The following is a 26,725-nucleotide window of genomic DNA, read 5'->3' as shown; positions in this document are numbered from 1 at the left end:
AGATTAACATATGGGGCACAATTTTTCACTTGGCGTGCGGGCGTGTGCCCGACATGCTCGAGCATAAAATAGCGCACGATGACATTGGGTGAGCGCCCCAACGTCATCACGCACTCGCGTGATATTTCATTCAGCGGGTGCGCACAGGTGCCGGAGCCACGCCCGCCATTAATTAAGAGGCCAGTTAAGGCCATTAAAAAGTCAACTGATGTCAATTTTTCATTGCCTGTGTGATTTCATGCTCATTGCACGGGAAAAACAAGCAAGTGGCCAGCCGACAATTTCAAAAACCTCATCCACCGGTGAGATTAAAATTGTCAGCAGCATTGCCAGTGTGAGCAGTAAGGAATTTGGTAGCTAGTTTGCTGCTGCTAACTTATTGGTACTTGGCAGCTTCATCTCTGTTCGGGGCTTCATTGTTAGCATTTCCAGGCTTCATTTCAGGACTCCTTGGTGTCTCCAAGGACCCTGGAGAATTCAGACTGTGCGGACCTTTCCAGGTATCAGATAGGCTTCTGTTACCTTGGTAATGGAGATTGTGGTGGCACCTCCTCTGAGGAGGAAGAGAGGGGCAGAAGGGAGAAGAGGCCAGGTATCCCTATGCAGCTTCCAGGGGAGCGACCTGTGAGAGGAGAGGCGCAGGCAAAGGGGGTGCAGGGCCAGCTGGCAGTCCAAGGCAGAAGGGGCCACAGAAGACGCCACTATCCTGCTGCCAGGGTTTACAGGCAGCAATGCATGTCTGAGGTGCAAGGCCGAAGGAGGCTCCGCCTCACAAGGGAGACAGTGACCTCCATCTGTCGGATGATTGGGCCTGAGATCACCTCCGACTGGGTGGGCGGACACCCCATGCCAGTGGCACTTAAGGTCACAGTGGCCCTCAACCTCTATGCCTCCGGCTCTTTCCAGGGCTCAGTGGGGGATCTGTGTGCAGTCTCCCAATCCATTGTTGAGTCAAGCTGGTGACAGAAGCTCTGTTCAGGTGGGTATTGACTTTCATTCATTTCCATACGGACGAGGCCAGCCAGGCTGAGCGAGCTAGAGGCTTTGCAGTGATTGCTGGGTTCCCCCGCATCCAGGGTGCAATCGACTGCACTCATGTGGCCATCAAGGCCCCAGTGGGTCAGCCGGGTGCCTTCTTCAACATGAAGGGGTTCAACTCCATGAATGTGCAGATAGTGTGTGACCATAGGATGCAGATTCTGCAAGTCTGTGCAAGGTACCCTGGCAGTTCCCATGATACGTCCATCCTGAGACACTCCCAGGTGCCGAGGTTCTTCAGTGCTCCAGCCCGACTGGAAGGATGGCTGCTGGGTGATAAGGGCTATCCCTTGAAAAGGTGGCTTAGGATACCCCTCCTCCACCCAAGAACAGAGACAAAGCAGAGGTATAACGGGAGCCATGCTTCCACAAGGGCGGTGATAGAGAAGACCATAGGTCTGCTGAAGACTCGCTTCCGATGCCTGGACTGTTCAGGGGGTGCACTACAAGAACCCCCAGAGAAGGTGTCACTGATAGTGGTTGCATGCTGTGCTCTCCACAATATGGCACTGGCAAGGGGGGACCCGCTGGAGGAAGAGGATGTTGACGCAGCTGCACAGACCACAGAGGATGAGTCCAGTAGTGAGTCAGAAGAGCAGCACAGTGAGGAGAATGCTGAGGGCATGGAGGCAGACCTCTGTAAACTCCAGGGAGGCAGAAACACCAGAGATGCCTTGATCCAACGTTCCTTCAGCCAGGCTACCAAAGATCAGCTTCAACTGCATGCCAAGGCTGCCACCTCCATCCTGGATGTCTGAAATGACCCTTTCCTTTGACCCCTAGGTCCATTCAGTGCCTGTCCAATAAAGCTTTGAGCCACCCACGTCCAGCATTACACACTGGCATGCCCGGCGCCACATTAAATAAAAAAGGTGAAGCATACTCAGGCCATTACAACAAAAGAAAATTTATCTCATGTTGACAGTCAAAACAACTTAAGAGAACCTTCTCTGGTCTCCAACCCCAGACCAGTTAAAATAAACAAAACATTGCACAACAGAAGATCACCCATGACCTGTCCCTCTTGTGTTCATGGTGCCTTAAACTTACGTTTGCGAGTGCTACATTTTGGCGCTCGCCCATCGCTGGCACCAGCATTGGAGGCAGCCTGCTGACTCTGTTGTGGCCTTGATGATCTTAGCGGTCGTCCTCTGGCCAGTGAAGCCTATGTTTGCCCTGCCTGGGAGGGAGCCAATTCCACGGCTGGCATCTCCCCAGTCGCCGCAGCCTCATCAGATGCCATGGTTACTGGCAGAAGGGCGGAGGAGCTGCTGATGTCATCCAGAGACCCTTGGGAGGAGCCCGCTGAGATGACAGGCAGTTCGTGCGCCAATGTGAGGTTGCTCTGGGCCTCCCTGCTCACCATTGCTGGACGGGCACCTAGCTGAGATACTGCCTCATCCATCTCCCACACTGACACTGACCACCTGAGGTCAGTGCCTGTGTGAGGGCTGCAGGTCTGAATGCAACCCTATGAACCCCTGATCCTGTTCCTGGAGCAGCCTCTCCACGAGAGTCGCCACTCTCTCAATGGAGGAGGCAGTGTGCTCGGACATGAGTGTCAACGCAGTGGTCATGCTCTGCATGGACTCCTCCATAACAGAGACCATGGTACACATACCCTCATGGATCTCTGCCAGATCCTCCTGCACATCCCACTGGACATCCAGCACCTGCCGCCTAATGGACGACTCCAGGGGCTCATCATCAGCCTTCGAATGAGCATCGTCCTGGTCTCCAGCGGTCCTCCGACTGCCGACGCCCTGGGCATACTCTGCCTCCGCCTATATCTCAAGCGAGTGTGAAGCGCCCTCATCGCTGTGCACCAACATTCTAGCCGAAGAACTAACGCCCACCGAGGTGCTGGCATCTGTGCTGGTCCCTGGCTCGGAAAGCGGGTGTGACGCAAGTACATCTGAAGCCTGGCGGTCCTCTGGCGTCAGGGATAGCTCTTTGGGATCCTGCAATTGGTTGCGGTGTGGCAAACCTAAGGTAGAACAACAACATGTCATTAGTTAAAGTCATCAGACTGTCACTGCGCATGCCAGGCACCCTGGTGAGACAATTGAGATCTGCACCATGGTGCCATCGTCTTTCAATCATCCATGGGGAATCCAGATTTGAGGGCCCCATCAACGATGAGACTACACAAGAATGTTGCACCATCCAAAACTCTCACCTCTGTGCACTGCACTCTTACCTTCGTCTGACTCCCCAGCCTCTCCATGGCTGGTTGACCGAGGTGCGTTCCGGTTCTCCAGTTCAAGGGTGTCCTGCTCATATCTGGTTAGGATTAGGAGGTTCAGGGGGCCTCTGCCTGTCCATGACCTTTCAGCGCTGTTATGGGCCACCTTCTCCTGAAAGGACAAAAGAGCATTGATTAGTCCGCTGTCTACCTGCAGCACCATTGCAGCCTGACCAACCCCACGTGAGGAATACCTCACAGGGCACATCCGAGTTGTGGCCCTCTAGCCACAAGGCACCCAGTCAAAGCAGCCAGGGCTCACCCCCTTGGCCAGCTCCGATGTCATTGACAGTTGGCACTCAGATTCTAACACCCTTGCGCTCCACGAGCGGATGGCCAGACCTTAACACTTCAACACACTGACCCATGCCAACACGGTGCTCACCCTTCCTGAGCACAGCAGGTCATTAAACCTCTTGTGGCACTGGACCCAGGTGCACCACACAACATCATGGTTGCTGACCAGCTCTGTCACCTCCTCCCAAACTCTTTTTGTTAGGTGCGGTAGCCTCCCCCTTCCATCCCTGGGGACAAGGGCTTCCCTCCTGGCAGTCACCTCCTCCTGGAGGACTGCGAGGCACTTATCAGAAAAACAGAAGGTCAACTGCCCACCCAACCTGCCCTCCCTCTTGGTGTCTGCAGCTGCATTTGTATCCATAATTTTTACTCGCCTGCTGACAACACTGAAGATGCCATCGTCACCGGCAGCCTTCCAGGGCCTGACTGTGCTGGTTTTTAATTGGCTGCCAGGTCATCATTGGACCCGGCGGCCGACAGGTCCCCACCCCTGCCTGCCCCTTCCCGACCATTGGGGAGTCGCCGTTCACCCTCGGCAGGCCTTATTTGGCCTGCCAGCATGAAATTGCGGCCGAGTGCCAATCGCGGGCAGTGGGCCATTTCCCGGCTGCTCCCAGGCCCACCGACCTCAAAATTCTGGCCATTTTGAACTAACTTTGTTTACACCTTCCAAACAGGGAGGGCCTTAGAGAGGGCACTATAACAAAATGTTCAGATCTTACAATATACTACTGATATATGATTCTCCATTATGATATCTAAGTTTACTGATAACATGGTATAGGAACCAGTGCAGATGAGAGCATACAATTACTAAAAGACTGTAATAAATTATGTGAGTGGGCAAAGCTGGTAGATCGATTTCAATGCAGGCAAGTGTGAGAACATCTATTTTGTAATAAAAAGTACAGGGCCAAGTATTATTTAAATGTTGTAAAGCTAGGAACAGTGGAGATCCAAGGAGATTTATGTTTCCATGTACAAAGATCACTCAGTTGTAGTAGTCAAACACAAAAAATAATTTAAAAATGCAAATAAAATGTTTGCCTTTATAAACAGAGAGCTGGAATATAAAGGCAAGAAAGTTTCCTAAAGCTATATAAAGCCATATTTAGTCCATATCTGCAGTACTGCGTACAGTTTTGGGCACCACACCCATAAGAATCCTGGGAAATCCTGATATGGGTTTTTCTTGCTAATTAATGAAAATTTTCTTAAATGCTATGACTGATTGTGCACTTCTTTAATTTCATTGTTATATTTAATCTTATACTGAAATATTTTTTATTCCTTCTTGTAATATGCCCTGGGTGAAAATGGGTGAGAGGTGAATTGACAGGGAACTGTGATTTGGGCCTTCATTGGCCAAATGGTCAAAAAGAAAAATTCAGCAGAAATATATGAAAATAGACAGCGTGCTGCTTGAGAACAGAAAGATAAAAAAAAAAACCTTAGCAGAATTCCAGAGGCCCATATAGAGAAAAGTGTAAATAATAGTGTCTTGAATCCTAAACAAATTAACCGGATGTGAACCATCGTGTTTCCTTGCTTTAGTCAAGCTTGTCATCGGAATGTTAATGAGCTGATAGGAGTCGGAGCATGGGAAATCAAAGATTCTGAATCTCTGACCTGGCTTAGGCAGGCAGATGAGTAAAAATGACATATTTTCTATTTTGGCCATTCAAATAATGGTGAGGTAATGATTGGGCTAAATCAGTCTACATAGGATTTGCTCAGCTGTAAAGAAAATATAAGAGGTTCCTTGAGCACAGAGATTGTAGAAGTATTACATGTCATATTGATTGACATGACAGTACTGGGGAACAACCAGGGAGCATGGAAATTGTGCATCTACTCAGAGTGCACTGAGAATGCTTTGATTCTACTGCTCAACTATTAAAATGTGTCAAGTCTTACTTATACAAAATAAAATATAACCACTGTCACCAACAAGGATACCACTTTGAATCATTTCAGAATTTAAGACTGAATGGATTAATTGACTCTAGCACCCTCGAATTCCAACACGCCTTAGAAAGGATATATTGACCTTGTAAGTTATGCAACCCAAATTCACTGGAATGTTACCATTGCTACAAGGGTTAGATTATTAGAAGAGGTTACATAAACAAGGCTTTTGCTCTCTGGAATGTAGTAGGTTAAAGCCTAAATTGATTGAGGTTTTTGGATTTTGAAAAGAATTGGTATGGTATTTAGAGAGAGATCTTTTCTACTGGCTGGAGAGTCTAGGCCAAAGGGATGTAACCTTAAAATCAGAGCCAAGCCATTCTGAAGAGAAGCTAGGAAATGCTTTTCACACAAGGAGTCATAGATATGCAGAATTCTCTTCCACAATAAGCAATAGATCCTAGCTGTCACTCACATTGAACTGATGTCATCAATACATTAAATGTCACGATCTGCACAATACTAACTTGGAACCTACTTTCAGCACTAACCTTTCCTCTCTCACAAACGCATCACAAGTCCTGACAGAGGAGATGAGGGAGGAGCCTGAGGAGGACCAGTGTTCTGATGGATGCACCCTTAGCTAAATGCAGATGCACGCACCATGTTGAGCCCAGCTTCTCAGATAGAAACAGTGGCACGTGGTAAGGAGCGCATTGCATGTGAGCATGAGCAGGTGTTGGGGATATCAATGGTGAGCCCTCATCAAAGGGTGAAGGACACCGAGTTCTGCTAGACACAGATGATAAATTTCAGGGGTCAAACACTAATTGGGTATTTGTGAATTGTGTGTTCCTCTATCAGCATTCCCTGAGTACTCTTGCACAGAAAATGGAGGAGTTCATATCTAGCATGAGTGCCATGATGCATTTTCACAGATGACCACCTCCATTGAAAGAGCGGCTAGCCTAATTGAGAATTAGACGCAGCAGGCCACCAAGTACATGATGGCTCACACCAATGCCTGCATATTCTGGCTGCCAGTTTACAGCGGGTCAAACGAATGGTTCAGCCTTGATGGCTGAACACCACACTGACATGTAGCAAAGTGGCCTCCAGCTCTCTTATAGCAGGAATGTGCAGGTGGGCCCTGAGACAGAGGATTGAGAAAGGGCACGTAGAAGTGGGAATTCTTCTCAAGATACTCCCACTTCTCATTCCATGACGCTCCCCCAAACCCTCTGTCAGAGTCCCACATGCTGCCTCCTGTCGTAATTACCAAGTCTGCCCCTGCACACATGCCCTAATGCACTCCAAAACCCAGCCGCCATCTGCCAAATCCATATCATTTATTTCATTTGTCAGAGCGGGTGAAGGAGCAAGCTGCCTCCAACTCTGCTGAAGCCACAAGATAGCACCACATGAAAGTGATAGAAAGCAGAAAAGGAAGACTGCATAGTTGCACAAGGGTGTTTGCAGCTATGCAAATGTAGCTTAATTTGTCAAATAGTAAATGGAGAATTATTTTTATATGTCTAGCCCTCCCCATTCACCAGTATGACACACACAAGAGTGTGAATGCAGACTGTGTGCGTATGATGGAGTGATTTATGACTGTGGGAATGCTTTGTACTGGGAGGTGAGGTGGGTGGGACCTACAGCATTCAGGATGCAGTATCATATAGCTTTAGGCTTCTACATTATCTGAACTATGCTTCAATGAGCCATCGCAGACTTCTCTGGCAACCAGATGTGTGGCTGCATCAGCCCTGGCAATATTTTTTTTATTCATTCATGGGATGTAGGCATCACTGGCTAGGCCAGCATTTATTGCCCATCCCTAATTGCCCATTTTTTTTTAAAGAGTTAACCACATTGCTGTGGGTCTGGAGTCACATAAAGCCCAGGGCAGGTAAGGACAGCAAACCTCTAAAGGACATTAGTGAACCAGACAGGTTTTTGCAACAATTGGCAATGGTTTCCATGGACTTTTAATCCCAAATTTTTATTGAATTCAAATTCTACCATCTGCCATAGTGGGATTCGAACTCGAGCCCCTAGAGCATACCCATGGGTCTCTGGAATACTGGTCCAGTGACAGTACCACTATGCCGCCGCCTCCGCCTATGCTCCTCCTCTTTCTCCACCTCATCCCTCTTTCAGAAGATGACAAGTGGTATGCAACCTCCTCCTCCTGAAGCTCCATGCTTCTTTGCAGCACTATGTTGTGCAAGACACAGCAGACCACCACCATCCTGGACTTGCAGACTGCCCAGATTGAAGGATGCCCCCAGTATGTCATTTTCTGCAAGTTAATGGCTTGTTTAATGATCTCCCTTGTGGTGATGTGTGACTCTTGTTGTACCTCCTCGGTAATTTCAGCAGGCCTCCTGACAGATGCCATCAGCCAGGCCCTTATCTCCAAGCGGCGACCCACTCAATCAGCTCAGAGGTGCAAAACCTGCAGTAGACTTGACTGGAGCAGGATACAGGAGGCATGGCAACTTGGCAGGAAATGGCAGGAATTTGTCATGATAATAGTTTATTGTGGTAGTAGACTCCAGTATTAGATACCTTATGGTACTCTGTACTAGATATGGAGTTACCTGACCTGGGAGTTGATGGTCAGAGAGCGAATGTTGGAGTCTGTCTAGATAGAATTCAGTTACTGCAGATATGTGTTTATGTTGGGAAAATGTATTATCAATAAAGTTAGCTTACTACAATGTCAACTACAGCCTGTGTGCATCATTGAAAGAAAAACAAGAGAGAATTCTTGCTTGTACATGAATGATAAACTTACAGTGGTCACAAATGATCTGCACATTGAGGGAGTGGAATCCGTTTCAATTGATGGTCCAGGATTATCTGATGCCACATACGTGCTGTCTTTGAGCCCCTGAACCTGTGGAAATCCAGCCATTTCAGAAAAGACATGAGCTCTTTGAGTCTGACAGGCCTCATCAGTGTCAAGGTGCACATATTATGTGACCTTGGCTCACATCACATCTGTGAATTGGGAGATGGACTTGATGGTTAAAGATTGTGAGACCTGTAGAGGTTCCCAGCTGAAGCCAGAAAGAAGTGGGAAAGGAAGAAATTCAGGCTGTGGGGACCTTGGTGACCACTGGCAGCGCATGTCCACCTGGCCTCTTGGAAGGAGGACTTATTCCCAGAGGCTGCAAATGTCAGCATCAAGCTGCCATGAAAGCCTGAGCCTCTTGAGGTGCTGCTGCATTGTCATATTGAGGAAGCTGACCCTCTGTCAGTACACCCTGTTTGGGGATATCACCTCCTTCCAGCTGCAACTCTGTGCCCTTGTCCTCTATCCTGTGGAGTAGCATGTGTCTGCAGAGAAGACAGGTGCTGATGATGTTGCTGTTTCTCCTGTTCCTCTGCAGAGGTCGATATAATGGCTGCATAAGCTGCACTCATTCTGCAGCGAAGGCTGACAGCAGAAAAGTTTAGATTAAGGTTGTTAACATCAAAGGTAAGGCAAATAATTTCTAAAGTTGCTTCTCTCCTCTAAAGCAGGGAAATCACACTTTCAAAACATGTGTGGAGAATACAAACCTTTCTCACAGGCATGGCTGAGCTGTTCCATTTCACTATTTAAACATATTTAAGCATGTCAGTTTCACCGATCAATGACTTCCAGCTATACTTGCACCTGTGCACCTGAGTGAGGTCCACATGGGAAATCTGTATGCTAGCTGCTGAAGCCAGAACAGAAGGGTAAATTGCCAGTCAATTGATATTTAACTGACTGACCCAACAGTTTCACGGGGGTTTCCTGCTCGCTTCCGAATGAAGCCCAGTTAACTATGAAAGAGAGTGGAAATGGATTCCTCACACACTGCCATTGTTTGGGGCTTTAACCCCTGTAAGCTCCTGAGCCCAGCTCCTCCTTGGCACATAAAATTCCTCCTATAGTGTCAGAACCTCAAGTGAAGAAGGATATTCAGTGTTGTCTGTGAATGTGTTTATGCATTTAAATAGGTATGTTTGTGTCTATCTATATATATTTTATATATATACATATATATAATATATAGGTATAGATAGATAAATCGCCTGTAAATAGTTATTTCCAGTGTAATAAAGTTTGACTCCTCCTTTATTTACTGTAGTATAATCTTATTGCCCATGTGCTGAAAAATAAAATTGGAGAGAATTAGGTTCTAATTATATCCCTGTATACATTATTTTTCACAACTTTAAAGTAACATTGATTTTTTTTTTATTGCAGCAATATACTGTGACACTGTGAAGGTGACTGATATTTTCGATTTCATAACATTTAAATGGTATTATTATCATAGGTTGACTGTAAATGTAATGGGGGGAAATGTATGCAGCAGTCATCAGAAGGCTCTCAATTATCACACCTAGAACAGCTGGACTCTGTTCGGCACTCCAGTTAATTTAGCTGTGTTGGTGATTACACAGTAGTGCTCTTGAGAATATGCAGCAATAAATAGGTATGATGTATTGGTATAGTCAAATGCATTGTACGCAAGGGGCTATTTTATTATGGTCATTTCAGTTAATTAGTTTTGGAAATATGAGTAAAAAGCAGATATGGGACTGCTTGTGATAAATATGTTTGAGAATAGTGTGGACAGCATTTCCCATTAAACACGGTTCCTTATTTGAAAGTAGTCAGTTATACTATAATGCAGGCAATTTAAGCCAGGATCTTTTGTGAAATCAAAGTGGAACAAACACCAGCTGGCAAAACGAGGTTTGAATATTTAAGTCAACAAGTGTCCCCAGCAACGTGGATGACATACAGAAGGACCCTGCTGCTTTATCACCTGAAGGCTCTCTACACCATCTGCTGGTAGAACATTCCATATACTGTTTCTCAAATCAGCTTTAACAATTTTAACAAGATATTTTGCTTAATATCCAGGAAATTTTGCAAGGCTCTGTCAGTAGAATTGAGCCTCAATGATGAAAAAAAAGTGCCAGCCAATTTTGAGGGGGCACAATGAGGCCGAACAACAGATGTGTGAGGCTTCTCATCATTCATTTGCCAAAATGAAATCCCATTGAATCTTGTAACTTTGGGCAAGTTATCAACCCATCCCATGTACCTTGCCCATATTAAATGTGCACGTCAGGAATCTTGACCCCAGTAGGCTTCTTAAAGGATAAGTACAGCTTGAGTTGTTGGTAAAATTATGTGGTGATGGGGGGCTGAAATTGGTCTGCACCAGTAGCAATATACAAGCTCTTAGAAATCGACATCGTTTTCACCACACATATCTTTCAATGGAAGTTTACAAGATGATTGTTCAAGCTCTTTTTGGAGACTCATTTCCTGATCTCACTGGAATAGCCAACTCAATCCCAAATGTCCATTATGGGCACACAATAGCCAGCTACTATATACACTATCAGGAATGGGTGAGTTGTCTTATGAGGAAAGGTTGGACAGGTTAGGCTTGTATCCACCAGAATTTAGAAGAGTAAGAGGTGACTTAATTGAAACCTTTAAGATCCTGAGGGGTCTTGATAGGGTGAATGTGGAGGATCTAGAACTAGGAGTCATTGTTTAAAAATAAGGGGTCGCCCATTTAAGACAGAGATGAGGAGAATCTTTTTCTCTCAGAGGGTTGTGAGTCATTGGAACTCTCTTCCTCAAAAGGCAGTGGAAGCAGAGTCTTTGAATACTTTTAAGGTAGAGCTGGATAGATTCTTGATTAACAAGGGGGTGAAAGGTTATCGGGGGTAGGCAGGAATGTGGGGTTGAGGTTACATTCAGATCAACCATGATCTTATTGAATGGCAGAGCAGGGTTGAGGAGCTGAGTGGCCTACTCCTGCTCCTAATTCGTATGTTCATACATGATAGCCTGTCACCAATAAGAAGCACTGTACAAATAAGCAGTCAACATAAGCATGCATCACATAAAGGGGGTGAAAAGTTGTTTACTAAATAGGTTGCGACTGAAGTTGTACTATGTTGGTCCAGAGAGTATTATTGCTATTGATTGGCTTCCAGAAATGGAAGTTTTGGCAGCTGAATGGGAGATATCAGGTAGCTTTGTGGAGTCATAATAGTGGAGAGCAAAGGAAGATGGAGATAAATCTGTTCCTGCAATGATCACATTTTCTTATTAGGAGAATGCCTCCATGAGATCCAAATAACTCAAACTCCTTAGGGGAACTCTTTAATCTCTTGATGATGTTGTTGCTTATAGTTCCCTTGATGCGTCTGGACATCTTTCTGCTTCAGAGCTCCCACGGTGATGCCACATTTCCAGGATGATGTTGTGCAACATGCAGCAGATGACGCTTGACATCCGAGCCAGGCTGTAATACAAGGTGCATGCCGAAACAAGCACATAAAATTCTGCAGTAAAAACACACCTGTTTCTAACTGGTGCCACAGAAGTGTCAGGAATCAAGGCCGCAGAGAGTAAACTCAGGAGCCTGGTTGCAACTTTGTTAGTCAAAAATGGAATGCCTTAAAATAAAAGCATCATGACAGCTGCCTGGATAGCAAGAATTAACTCATATAATACAATACTATGGTTCAATGAAGAGTGCAGGAGGGCAGGCCAGGGGCAGCACCAGGCATACCTAAAAATGAGATCTCAACCTGGTGAAGCTACAACACAGAACTACTTGCATGCGAAATAGCATAAGTAGCAAGTGATAGAGCTAGACAATTCCACAACCAATGGATCAAATCTAAGCTCTGCACTCTTGCCACATCCAGTAGTGAATGGTTGTGGACAATTAAACAACTCACTGGAAGAGGAGGAGGCTCCACAAATACCCCCATCCTCAATGATGGGGGAGCCCAGCACATCAGTGCAAAAGTTAAGGCTGAAGCATTCACAACAACATTCAGCTAGAAGTGCCAAGTGGATGACTCATCTTGGCATCTTACGGAGGATCCCAGCATTAGAGATGCCAGTCTTCAGCCAATTTGATTCACTCCACGTGATATCAAGAAATGGCTAAAGTCACTGGATAGTACAAAGGCTATGGCCCCTGATAACAATCCAGTAATAGTGCTGAAGACTTGTGCTCCGAAACTCACCGCACACCTAGCCAAGTTATTCCACTATAACTACCATACTGGCATCTACCCATCAATGTGGAAAATTGCCCAGGTATGTCCTGTATACAAAAGGCATAACAAATCCAACCCGGTCAATTACATCCCCGTCAGAATACTCTTGATCATCAGTAAAGTGATGGAAGGGGTCTTCAACAGTGCTATCAAGCAGCACTTGATTAGCGATAATCTGCTCAGTTTGGATTCTGCCAGGGTCACTCAGCTCCTGACCTCATTACAGCCTTGGTTCAAACATGGACAAAAGAGCTGAACTCCAGAGGTGAGGTGAGAGTGACTGCCCTTGACGTCAAGGGAAAATTTTTCCACCCGTTGTGAGGGTAAGTGCGGGAGGGCGCGCTTCCAATTGGCGCCCCCAATTGGGGGCGTGCCACCATTTTACATTGGCGGGCCAATTAAGGCCCGCCCAGCGTGACGTGTACCAGGAAGCACTATGCGCTCCCTGTGCAGGTGGAGAGGGGGGTGGGGATTCCCTCAGCTGGGAGTGCGCGCTTTCGTGCATGCGCGCAAAACAGCACACAGATCTCCCTGAGGCTAAGTGCTGCCTCAGGGAGATCGGCTCCGATTTAAGATTTGTAATACAAATGATAAAAAAAATTTCTCTGACATGTCCCCTCATGTGACACTGTCACGAGTTGGGACATGTCCATAACTTTTACTGAAACCAGGCCTCCCGGCCTGCCCGCCAACCTTTAGGTTGGACGGGCAGGTCCATTAATGACCTTAATTAGTTTTTCAATAGGCCATTGACAGGTCGGTGGGCACACAGCTGACTCGGCTGCGCCCCCGCCGACCTGAAAATGGAAGTAATGCGGGGTGACATTGGGAGTTCCACCCAATGTCATCCCGTGTCATTTTATGCATTGGCAAGTGGGCCCCGCCCCCACTTGCCGACCGGAAGATCCCACCCCAAAGCAGCATTTGACTGAATGTGAATCAAGGAGCCCTAGCAAAACTGGGAATCTGGGGAAATCTCTCCACTGGTTGTAGTCACACCTAGCACAAAGGAAGATGGTTGTGATTGTTGGAGGTCAATCACCTCAGTTCCAGGACATCACTGCAGGAGTTGCTCAGGGTAGTGTCCTAGGCCAACCATCTTCAGCTACTTCATTAATGACCTTTCTTCCATCATAAGGTCAGAAGTGGGGATGTTCGCTGATGATTGCACAATGTTCAACACCATCCATGACTCCTCAGATACTTAAACAGTCCGTGTCCAAATGCAGCAAGACCTGGACAATATCCAGGCTTGGGCTGACAAGCAGCAAGTAACAGTCACGCCACACAACTGCCATGCAATCACCATCTCCAACAAGAGAGAACCTAACTATCGCCCTTTGACATTCAATGGCATTACCATCACTGAATCCCCCATTATCAACACCCTGGGGATTACCATTGACCAGAAACTGAACTGGACTAAACATATATACACTATGTCTGAAAGAGCAGATCAGAGGTTTGGAGTCCTATGGCGAGTATCTCGTCTCTTGACTCCCCAAAGTCTGATCACCATCTACATGGCACAAGTCAGGAGTGTGATGGAATGCACACCACTTGCCTGGATGAGTGCAGCTCCCACAACACTGAAGAAACTTGATACCATCCAGGACAAAGTTGCCTACTTGATTGGGACCCCATCCACAAACATTCGCTCCCTCCACCACTGACACACAGTTGCAGCAGCGGTCTGCAGGAATTCATCAAGGTTCCTTAGACAGTACCTTCCAAACCCACAACCACAACATGTAGAAGGGCAAGGGCAGCAGACAGATGGGAACACAACCCACTGGGAACTTCCCCTCCAAGTCACTCACCATCCTGACTTGGAAATATGTTGCCATTCCTTCACTGTCACTGGTCAAAATCCTGGAACTCCCTCCCTAACAGTGTTGTGGGTGTACCTAAAACACATGGACTGCAGTGGTTCAAGAAGGCAGCTCACCACCACATTCTCAAGGGCAATTAGGGATGAAAAATAAGTGCTGGCCTAGCCAGTGATACCACATGCCATGAATGAATGAAAAAACACAGATAAGTTGCATGTCAATACAGTAGAATCCTTTCCAACTGATGTAGGCAGAGGGCTTGTGCGAGGGAGCATGTTGGACCTTCGAATGTTGCCACCCCATAAAGAATACAGTACTCTCTTATGCTTGAGATGGAAATGAAATTTTCTTGCTTAATCAAACAAGACATTCATGACCTGTTTAATGTGTTTTTGAATAGCTGATTGATTATGTTGTTGATGCCACAAGTGACATTTGGAATGATGCTAAAACATCAGCTTACAGACACTTGTGACTTTGACTGCTATTGACAGTGCCATGCACAGGAAGGAGTTTGTCTCCAGGTCATCTCTTACACAGACCCTCCTGTGAGTCCCAGCCTTTGCAAACATTAATATTTTGAAAAGTTGAAGAATGTGCATTTTTGTCTGAAGCTGTGGCTGCAAGGTGTGGTGTACAGCATCTTTGGTGCAGTCACCAAATCAGTGTTTTTTTTTCTATTGGTGCTCCTGAAAAGAACAGCTATGAGGGTTTTCCATGGGGAAATCTTCTGTATTACAGCTGTGGCCATAGATAGAAAATGGCAGCACTTAGCCTGGATAGAGTGTACACTGGGCCGAAACCTGGTGGCCATAGATCTTTATTTTATTGATTATATTTACTTGGTGGTGACTGACTAATTTGATCCATGGTAGGCTCACCCATACTCATTTCCTATGCTTAATTAAGTTTGTATTCAATCGTTTCTTCCCATGTTCCATTCACTCTAAATAAAATTTAATCAGATGCTTTGAGAAATATAATTCAAAAACACAAATGTGTGTAGTGCTTTGTATATGCAGAGTTAGATGTATGGGATTTTAAAAAAACAATTTGAATACTTTTTCAGCTCAAAATAACTTCTTTCAAACACCAATAAATAATGTGAATAAAACGTTTCCTCCTTTTCTCCTTGAAATTTAGATCCTGCACTCGTTTGCAAGATACCCACGGTTAAATTTGGTGAGGCACTTCACAAAACAGAGGGGTCCTTGTTTTGCCTTTTATTTCACACAGAATGGTCCTTGCTTTGCCTTTTGCTTTCCATAGAATCTATCAAATTATATCATCACATAAGAGATGAAAATTGGCCCTTCCTAATTACCGGTATGCTTTTGTATCAGGACTGAACCAAAACATTAGGAAAAAAACAAAATACTGCCGATGTTGGAAATCTGAAATAAAAACCTGAAGAAGACTCATATGAACTTGAAACGTTAACTCTGTTTCTCACAGAATCACAGAATTATTATGGTGTAGAGGGAGGCCATTCAACCCATTGTGTCTGCATCGGTTCTCTGAGCATTTTAACTTGGTGCCAATCTTTTGCCATTCCCTGTAACCCTGCACATTGTTTCTATTTAAATAATTATCCAATGCCCTCTTGAATGCCTCAATTGAACCTGTCTCCACCACACTTCCAGGCAGTGCATTCCAAACCCTAACCACTCGCTGTGTAAAAAAGTTTTTTCTCACTTCGCATTTTCTTCTTTTGCAAAACACTTTAAAACTGTGCCCTCTAGCTCTCAATCCATTTACGAATGGGAATAGTTTCTCCCTATCTACTCTGTCCAGACCCCTCATGATTTTGAAAACTTCTATCAAGTCTCCTCTTAGCCTTCTCCTCTCCAAGGAAAACAGTCCCAACTTCTCTAATCTTTCCTCATAACTGAAGTGTCTCATCCCTGGAATCATTCTCGTAAACCTTTTCTGCACTCTCTCCAATGCGTTCACATCTTTCCTTTAGTGTAGTGCCCAGAACTGCACACAATACTCCAGCTGAGGTCTAACTAGTATCTTATATAAGTTCATCATAACCTCCCTGCTCTTGTACTCTATGCCCCTATTAATGAGGCCTAGAATATTGTATGCTTTAGATCAGCTCTCTCTGCCTGTCCTGTCACCTTTAATACTTATGTATAAAAACACCCAGGTCTCTCTGCTCCTGCACACCCTTTAGGATTATATCCTTTATTTTGTACTATCTCTCCATGTTCTTTGTGCCAAAGTGTATCAACTCACACTTCTCCGCATTGAACTACATCTGCCACCTATCTGCCTACTCCATCAATGTGTCAATGCCCTTTTGAAATCCTAGACTGTCCTCCTCAATTTACAATTCTCCCAAGTTTTGTGTCTTCCGCAAACTTTGAAATTGTCTCCTGCATGCCAAGATCTAGAGCATTTATATATATCAGGAAAAGCAAGGGTCCCAATACCGACCCCCAGGGAACTCCATTACAAACATTCTTCCAGCCTGAAAAGTACCTATTAACATTACTCTCTGTTTCCTATCCCTCAGCCAATTTTGTATCCACATTGCTACTGTCCCTTTATTTCATGACCTATAACTTTCCTCCCAAGTCTGTTGTGTGGCACTACATCGAACACCTTTTGGAAGTCCATAAACACCACAGGCAGAATTTTCTGCCTATCGTGCAGGCAGGCCCGAAACAATCTCCGGTGGGCGGGAAGCCGATCCCCGCCAGAAAAGCGGGCCCCACCACCAATTAAGGCCCGCCCAGCGTGATGTCTGGCGGGAAACGCTATGCACTCCCTGTGCAGGCGGGGGGGGGGGGGGATTCCCCAAAAGTAAGAGTGCGCTCTTTCGCACTTGCGCACGAAAGAGCGCACATCTCCCTGAGGCTAAGTGCTGCCTCAGGGAGATCGCTTACACTTTGAAAAGTATGTGTATGGATGAGGTTTCAAGTTTTTTCTATTGCCCGCCAGGGCTCCCGGCCTGCCCGCCAACCTTAAGGTTGGATGGGCAGGTCCTTTAATTGTATAATTGATCCCGTCAATGGCCTCAATTGGCCATTGACAGGTTGGCAGGCGCACAGCTGATTTCGCTGTGGGCCTGCCTTCCTGAAAATTTAAATGGGCTGGGCTGACATCGGGAGTTCCGCCCCCTGCTCGCCGATGGCAAAATTCTGCCCCACATTAACGGCCTTGCCCTCATCAACATCTCTGTTGCTTCTTCAAAGAAACTCCAGCAAATTAGTTAGACTTGATTTTTCTTTAACAAATTCATACTGACTCTTCCAAATGAAGCCACATTTTTCCACGGTCAGAATTTTACGTCCTGTGGGTGGGCGTGCACCCAACCTGATCGGGCGTAAAATAGCGCGCGATGACATCAGACGAGCGCCCCAATGTCATTGTGCAGTTGCGCGATATTTCAGTCAATGGGCACGTTCAAGAGTTGGCAGAATGCCCGCCGACAATTAAGAGGCCTATTAAGGCCCCTAATCAATTAACTAAAAGCAATTTTTTGCTTCCCATCCAACCTTACGGATGGCGGCTGGGCAAATCAGCCAGTCAGCCTTTAGATTTTTCAGGGAACCTCATCCATGGGCAGGATGAGATTTCCAACAGTAATTTTTTAAAAAATGTTTACACATCCTTTTTAGTATGTCCCTGTTCATGTGACCGAATCACATGTGTGGACATGTTTCTCTCATTTTTAAATTCTTTATTTTTGTTTCCACAATTCTTCAGCTCCCTGAGGCAGCTCTGTGCCTTCAGGGAGCTTTCAGTGCACGCTTCCCGCGCATGCGCAGACTTTTGCGCTCACACTCCTTCCGCTCCTGGCAGCGCAGAGCTCCTCAGGGCATCATTCATGTTGGCTGGCCGTTAATTGGCAAGAAATCAGCGTGAAATCGCGGTCGGGGGCAGCGGACTGTTTCCCGACTGCCCCTGGGCACACCCGCCTAACGGCTGGAGAATCCTGCCCAATGTGGCTATTAATTCTACCCTGAATAATTGTTTCTACAAGATTTCCCACCACCGAAGTTAAACTGACTGGTCTGTAATTGCAGGGCAGATCTTTGCAATCTTTTTTGAACAAGGATGTAATGTTTAAAATTCTCCAGTCCTCCAGCACCTCCTCCAAATCCAGGGAACATTGAAAGATTGTCAGTGCCTCTGCAATTTCCACTCTCACTTCCTTCAATATTCTTGGATGCCCCTCATCTGGTCCCGGTGCCTTATCAACTTTAAGTACCGAGAGCTTATCCAATACCTCCTCCTTATCAGATTTAAACCAATCTGGTGACTGAGTTTCCTCCTCTGTCACCATGGCCTGGGCAGCATCTACCTCATAGGTAAGGACAGATGCAAAGTATTCATTTAACACCTCAGCTATGCCGCTTGCCTCAATGTGTAAATCCCCTTTTTGGTCCCTAATCGGCCCTATTCCTCCTTTTACCAACTTTTCATTATTGATGTGCTTATAGAATACTTTGGGATTTCCTTTTATGTTAGAAGCCAGTCTTTTTTCATAAACCCTCTTTGCTTTTTGTATTTGCTTTCTTGCATCCCTTCTAAACCTTCTGTATTCAGCTTGGTTCTCAATTGTATTTGCTACCTGTTGAAAGCACATGTTTTCTTCTTTAACTTAATTTCTATCTCCTTTGACATCCAAGGAGCTCTGAATTTGTTTGTCCTACCCTTCCCTTTTGAGGGAACATACATTGACTATGCAAAAACCATCTCCTCTTTGAAGGTAGCCCATTGTTCAGCTACTGTTTTTCCAGCCAACCTTTGGTTCCAGTATATCTGGCCCAGCTCCATTCTTGCCTCATTGAAGTCTGCTCTCTGTCAGTTGTTTATTCTTTCTCTGGATCGACCAATGTCATTTTCCACCATCATCCTAAACCTTATGATACAATGATCACTGTTCGCTAAATGCTCCCCGACTGTCATTTGATCTATGTGGCCCACCTCATTCCCAAGAACAAAGTATAGCAGCACCTCCTTTCTTGTTAGATTGGACACATACTGATGTAAGGAATTTTCCTGAACACAATCTAGGAACGCTTGTTCCCCACCGCCCCTTATACTACCACTATCCCAGTCTATATACGGGTAATTAAAGTCCCCCATTATAACTACCCTATGATGTTTACACCTCTCTGTAATTTCCTTGCAGATTTGTTCCTCTATCTCCATCCCACTAGCTGGTAGTTTATATATTACACTGAGCAATGTAATTGCACCCTTCTTATTCCTTAGCTCTGGTCAAATCGATTCTGTCCCAGAATCCTCTGACACATCCTCTTTCTCCAGTACTGCAATACTCTCCTTAACCAAAAATGCCACCCCTCCTCCTTTTTTCTCTTTCCTATCTTTTCTGAACACCTTGTAACCAGGAATATTTAACACCTAGGTCTGCCCTTCCTTAAGCCAGGTCCCTGTTATTGCCACAACATCATAATCCCACAAGACAATCTGTGCTGTAACTCCTCAATTTTATTAACTATGCTCCGTGCATTCACATACATGCAGTGTAACCCTGATTTAGACTTCATTACTTGCTCCCTTACTCTGACTCCATCTCTTAAATTTCTACTCTCTAGTTTAGTGCTATCTGCCTCTCCAAGCATTCCATGCATCCTGGTATTACTTTCTAATATTCTCTCCTGGTTCCCACACCCCTGCTGAGTTAGTTGAAACCCTCCCCAACAGCACTAGCAAAACGACCCGCAAGGAACTCAGTCCCGGATCTGTTCAGATGCAACCCACCTAGCTTGTACAGGTGCCATCTCTGCCAGAGCCAGTCCCCGTGTCCTGGGAATCTAAAGCCCTCCCTCCTGCACCATCTTTCCAGCCACACATTCATCTGTCTTATCTTCCTATTTCTGTACTCACTGGCACGTGGCACTGGGAGTAATCTGGAGATTACTACTTTGGAGGTCCTGCTTGCTCATTTTCTACCTAGCTCCCTAAATTCCAATTGCAGGACCACATTCCCCTTCCTATCTATGTTGTTAGTACCAATGTGGACCATGACCTCTGGCTGTTCGTCCTCCCCCCACAAAAATGTCCTGCAGCCTCTGTGACATCTTTGACCCTAGCACCAGGGAGGCAACACATCATCCTGGAGTCACATTGACAGCCACAGAAACGCTTGTCTGCTCCCCTAAATAAAGAATCCCCTATCATTACTTCTGCTCTTCTTCCTCCCCTCCTGTACAGCTGGGCCACCCGTGCTGCCACGGGCTTGGCTCTTGCTGCACCCCCCGCAAGGTTCCATCACCCTCACCTATATCCAGAACGGAAAACCAATTAGTGAGTGGGACCTCAGGGGACTCCTGCCCTACCTGCCTGTTTCTCTTGGACTTCCTGGCGGTCGCCTATTCCCTATCTGCCTACTTGCCCTTAAGTTGTGGCGTGACCACCTCTCTGAACGTACTATCCACGTTGTTCTCTGCCTCACAGATGCACCTCAGTGACTCCAGCTGTTGCTCAGGCTCTGAAACGCGAAGCTCAAGCTTGTGCAGCCGGTGACACTTCCTGCACATGGGCTCGTCTGGGTCACGAGAAGTGTCCACGACTCCCCACATGTCACAGGACAGGCATTCCGCTTGGCTGAGCTGTCCTGCCATGCCTTAACCTTAAACTTCTAAATCACTTTTTCACTTAAACTTTAGTTACTTTTACTTACTTTAACCTTATTCTTGTACAATTAACTATAAACTGGCCATTAATAGAAAGTAGAAATTCTTCACCATTACTCACAAATCAACTTCCTCTCCTGTGCCTATAAATTCTTACTTTCTGTGTGTTTGTTTAGAAATTTATGTTTCTATACTCACACTGTTTTCAATCTCCCAACTGTCTCTCCACTTGCACTGTTTTATTTACTGGACTCTCGCTGTTTTATCTCCCGAACCCCCGCTGTTTTATCTCCTGAACTCCCGTTGTTTTATCTCCTGAACTCTCGCTATTTTATCCCCTGAACTCTTGCTGTTTTATCTCCAAAACCCTCACTGTTTTATCCCCTGAACTCTCGCTGTTTTATCTCCTGAACTCTCGCTTTTCCAGCATTTTCCCTTAATATTTCAAAACATTGGGAAGTTATTTTCCCTGAGTTGACATCTCAACTTTAGGAAAAGGTTATTTATAGAGGTTATTTTATTGCCTTGTGTTATGCAGACTGAGGAACAAAAGCTCCTGAGTAGTTGAGATGGCAAATAGTATAAAGGTGTAAAAACCTTTGGGCCTACCATTATTTCAGATCAATTGAAAAATCAAATGAGCATAATATCTTTCTTAACATAAATTGTTTTAAAAGATTCATTTTGCTGATGCAGAGCATTTTTTCCAGGAAATCTGACGGCAGACAAATAAGGGGCCAGACCAATATCAACAGATCTTCAATTACAGCCATCCTTTATGGAATTTAAAATGTCATGTATTGCCTGAAACCCTGTGTGAAGACTCGGTTATTTTAATGGGAGGCTTTCTATAATACAATATTGATAGTTTGAATATCCAATTATAAAGGAAGAGAAGAAGAAGCTTTTCTTTTCAGTGATGGTGAAAGCAGCTGAGAATCCAAGGTTCTGACAGCCAGAGTTGTCTTTGGATTAATTATGTATTGGCTTCATTTTTTGTTATCAGTTCTCTTAAAATTATATTTTTCGTTCATTTCAAAATCTTTATGCTATGCTTTGCAGGGATACTGATGTATCGCAGAAGTGTTGAGCCAACCTCTTTTTAATTTCTTTAGATAAATACACAATACGGCTTGAAATTTGCATTGAAACATGAAATTAAGGTGTCGAGCATAAACGTAAATTATGCAGCTTCCCTCCTTCCTCTAATCCAAGTACATTTAATAAAGCATAATAGGAAATTGAATTTCAAGAGATTAACTACCATCTCCTGCTTCAGTCATCAACCACTTTCCCACATTCATTTCACTCTACCCCTCCACCTATCACTGGCCCTCTTTAGAGCTCTCCTGTCCCACCCCCTTCTACCAGCATATATTTCATCTCATTTCTATATGTCTTAGTTCTGATGAAGGGTCATACGGACTTGAAACGTCAACTGTATCCCTCTCCGCAGATGCTGTCAGACCTGCTGAGTTTTCCAGGTATTTTTGGGTTTTTATATCTAGTCATGGACCTGGGTCAAGCATGTAGCTTCTAAAAGAGTCCTGTAATAACGCTATCTGTTTCAAGTAGAAACCTGTCCAGTACATCGAGTCATTACATTTGATGATGGGAGTAAAATAGCTCCAACGCTGCACCTCACCTCATGAATGTGAGTGCATCAGTTCTTAAGCAAAAAAGAAAAGCATACTCACAAGTCATGTTCGGCAGAATCGACCCTTATGACTTGTCCATGGAAGACTGGAGCCGGTATGTAGAGCGCCTTGGTTTTTATTTTGTGTCAAGTAAAATAAATGTAGAGGAGCAGCAGAAAGCAATTCTTTTGAGCGTCTGTGGTAGCAAGATATATAACCTCATCTCCAGTCTGACGGCCTCTAACGTGCCTAATTCTAAATCTTTTAACAAATTGGTAGATTTCGTGAAGACACATTTTCAGCCGGAGCCATCAGTAATAATGCAGAAGTTTAATTTTAACTCCAGAGAAAGGGCCTTGGGAGAGTCCATCACAACTTACATAGTGAAGTTGAAGCAGTTGACTGAGCACTACAACTTTGGAGACACACTCAATGATATGTTGCGGCACCGGTTAGTTTGTTGCATTCACCACGACGCCATTCAGCACCGTTTACTTGCAGAAATCAACATTGATTTGAAGCACACCATGGAAATAGCACTAGCCATGGAAAGTGCTGTGCAAGACTTGCAGGCTTTACAAAAGGTGCAACATGGTGCCATTCTTCAGTTGGGGCAGGAACCCACTGCTGAGTGTGGTGTGAAAACCAGAGACACAGCAACGAAGCGGGAGACGGTCTCTGCTGCTCGAGAAATGAAAAGGCCTAGTGGAAGCATTTCAGCAGCGACTCTGAAGTTAATCTGCTATAGATGTGGGGGTGACCACACCTGCAGACTCAAGGAGGCAGAATGCCATTACTGCCACAAGAAAGAGCACATAATAAAGCAATGCAGAGCAAAATCGAGAAAGCCCATAAGGCAGCAGATCAAAATGAGTGACGTGAATAATACAACAGAATCTGAAGCTGCCGATACCGATATCTATTCCCTGTACAATGTCAAAGCAGTAAAAACTGAACCAATAACTGTCACAATTCAAGTGAATGGGAAGCCACTAGTAATGGAGGTGGATACGGGAGCCTCAACCACAGTGGTGGGAGAGCACACATTTAAATACCTAAATGAAGGTACCCAGCCACTGAATCTGGAGTAAATAACGGCTCAATTGAAGACATACACTGGAGAACCTATATAGGTAAAGGGCATTGCCACAGTACCTGTGTCCTCTAGGCAACAGACAGCCCAGCTGCCAGTGATCATAGTGACAGGTGAAGGACCCAGTCTTCTGGGCCTAGGCTGGTTACAATAATTAATTTCAACTGAAATATTTCACTTGAGAACAGGAAGAGTTCCTGAACTGAATATGACTGTATTTCAGAATGAGTTAGGAGAATCGAAGGACCTTCACATGATGCAAGGATCCCTCAGGTTAGAGTTGGTTCCTCTGGAAAATCATAAAGAGAAACAAAATTAATTTAGTGCCACTCGGAACAAACTGAAGAAAGAGTTGGCAGAGAAGACTCAACAATGTTCAATGTTCCAGGAGGAAGCCAAGAGATACAAGAAGGAGACTGAAGAGCTGAAGAATCAGCTGAATGAAACAAAAGAAACATTTTAAGGTAAAGTTGTGGAACTTTCCAAGATGCAAGTGGGTAACAAAGCCATGGGTAGCTCAACTACCGAACTGAACCAAGTTAAGATTTCACCAGAGAGAAATTTGGCCGACTGTGAAATCAAAATGAAGGACGAGACAAAACTCTGCAGCAAATAGAAAAAGAAAAGACAGAAATCAGATCAGAAACACCAATTGACTATGTCTCCAGACCCCTCTCTGCAGCCGAGAAGGGTTATTTACAACTAGAAAAGGAAGGTTATCAGTGATGTTTGGAGTGAAGAAATTCCACCATAGCTGCATGGCCAACATTTCACCATTATGACAGACCATAAACCATTAATGGGTTTATTCAGTGAAGATAAAGCCATTCCACCAGAAGCCTCAGCAAGAATTCAACGTTGGACTTTGATATTATCGGTATATGAGTATACCTTTATGCACTCTCCTGACTTGCACATTGCAAATGCAGATAGACTCAGTCGTCTCTTGTTACCATATAGCATTGTACATGCTCCTGTGCCACAAGAAGTTGTGCTTGTGCTGGATTTCTTGGATTCTTTGCCTGTGTGCGCAAAGCAAGTGAGGAATTGGACAAACAGAGATCCAATTTTGTCAAAAGTCTGAGACCTTGTATCGTAAGGGTGTCAAATTCACCAGTGACTGACAAGATAAGACCATTCTATGCACGCAAAACAGAGTTAAGTTATCAAGATGGAATCTTATTGTGGGGATCAGGAGTCGTCGTCCCTTTGCAAGAAAGAGAACCACTCTTGGCAGAGCTTCACAGTGCACATCCAGGCATACTGAAGATGAAAATGCTTGCGCAAAGTTATGTCTGGTGGCCAGGCATTGACAGTGACATTGAAAGCATGGTCAAGCACTGTCTCCAGTGTCAGCAACAACAGAAGTTGCCTGTTTCAGCTCCACTGCATCTGTGGGAGTGGCCTGGTCAACCCTGGGTTAGACTACATATTGATTATGTAGGTCCATTTTTATGTACCATGTTTTTATTGATCATCGATGCGCATTCTAAGTGGATGGATATGTATGAAGTTAGATCACACCGACATCGAGTGCAACTATTGAAAAACTGCGCCAATGTTTTAGTATACATGGCCTTCCGGAAGTCATTGCTTTGGATAGCAGTACTGTCTTTACTAGTATGGAATTTCAGAGATTCATGAATTTAAATGGAATTAAACATATTAAAACAGCACCACATCATCTCCCATCAAATGATTTAGCTGAAAGAGCAGTGCAAACTTTCAAATCAGGAATGAAGAGGTTATCCAAAGGTACTTTAGAAACTCGGCTTTCCCATTTTCTTCTCAATTATCATATGACTCCTCATTCATCTACGGGTTCAACACCATCTGAATTATTGATGAAATGCCGCCTATATACAAGGTTAAGTCTGGTGTCTCCAAACTCAGAGGGGAAAGTAGAGAAAAGTCAGAGGAATCAAAAATTGAATGATGATATTCATAACAAAGCTCACAGATTCACTGTCAGCGATACAGTTTTCGTGCGGAATTTTGGAAGTGGACCTTGTTGAGTTCCTGGTATAATTGCCTCAGAAACTGGTCCCTTGTCCTTCCAAGCGGAAGTGGAAGACCGGATTTTTCAAAAACATGTCAATCATGAGAGACGTTCCAGCAACCAACTATTTCGCCTGTAATTAATGTCAAACCATGAATCCCTATGGTGACAGATTGACCTAGAACAGGCACACCTGATGTCTCTGTAGAGTTGCCTAACTCTGAACTGCTACTTTCTAATGATGTGCCTGACGCTGCAGTTCCTGATCATGTCGATCTAGTGGGAGGACCCTAAAGTGGCCAAGTCGCCACTCTAACCGAGTAGGAAAATCACCTCAGAGACTTAGGGCGGGATTTTCTGCACCCCCTGCCGCCACGATCTGCCGGTCCCGTCGCAAGCCAATGGACTTCTGGCCGGGGTACCGCCTCGCCCGCGGCGGGTCTCACCTGTGACAGGGCTGGAAAATCCTGGCTTTAATCTTTAATCACCTGACCTGTGTATATGTACATGTTGTTAAAATGTTCTTTGTAAATAGGAAATGTAAAAAAAACTAAAATGGGAGGAAATGTAGCGATTGAAGCTGTAACCTTTCCTGCTGCCCATTAGGGGTCATGTGATTATACTGACGAATGAGTCCTAAGCACGGGTCATCTGGGGGTGGAGGGGGGGGTGGCTTTCTACTTGGGAACCTGGTTCGAGCATGCAGCTTCTAAAAGAGCTCTATAATAAAGTTATCTGTTTCAAGTAGGAACCTCTCTGTGTATGCAACTTTAATAGATGGCGGCCTATCAATAGCATTTTCAGATGGAGGGAGTGAATGTAAAAGAAAATACTGTGGATGTTGAAAATCTGAAATGACAAGAGAAAATGCTGGAAAACCCTCAGCTGGTCTGGCAGTATGCTGTTTGCCAGCATTTCTAAATATGTAAAGCAAATTGCTTTTAAAGAGAAAATAGGTTTTACTGCTTGT

This window comes from Cetorhinus maximus, chromosome 18, assembly GCF_964194155.1.
Source record: "Cetorhinus maximus chromosome 18, sCetMax3.hap1.1, whole genome shotgun sequence".
In the NCBI taxonomy this organism is placed as follows: domain Eukaryota; kingdom Metazoa; phylum Chordata; class Chondrichthyes; order Lamniformes; family Cetorhinidae; genus Cetorhinus; species Cetorhinus maximus.
Note: the sequence above shows the minus strand (reverse complement) of the source record.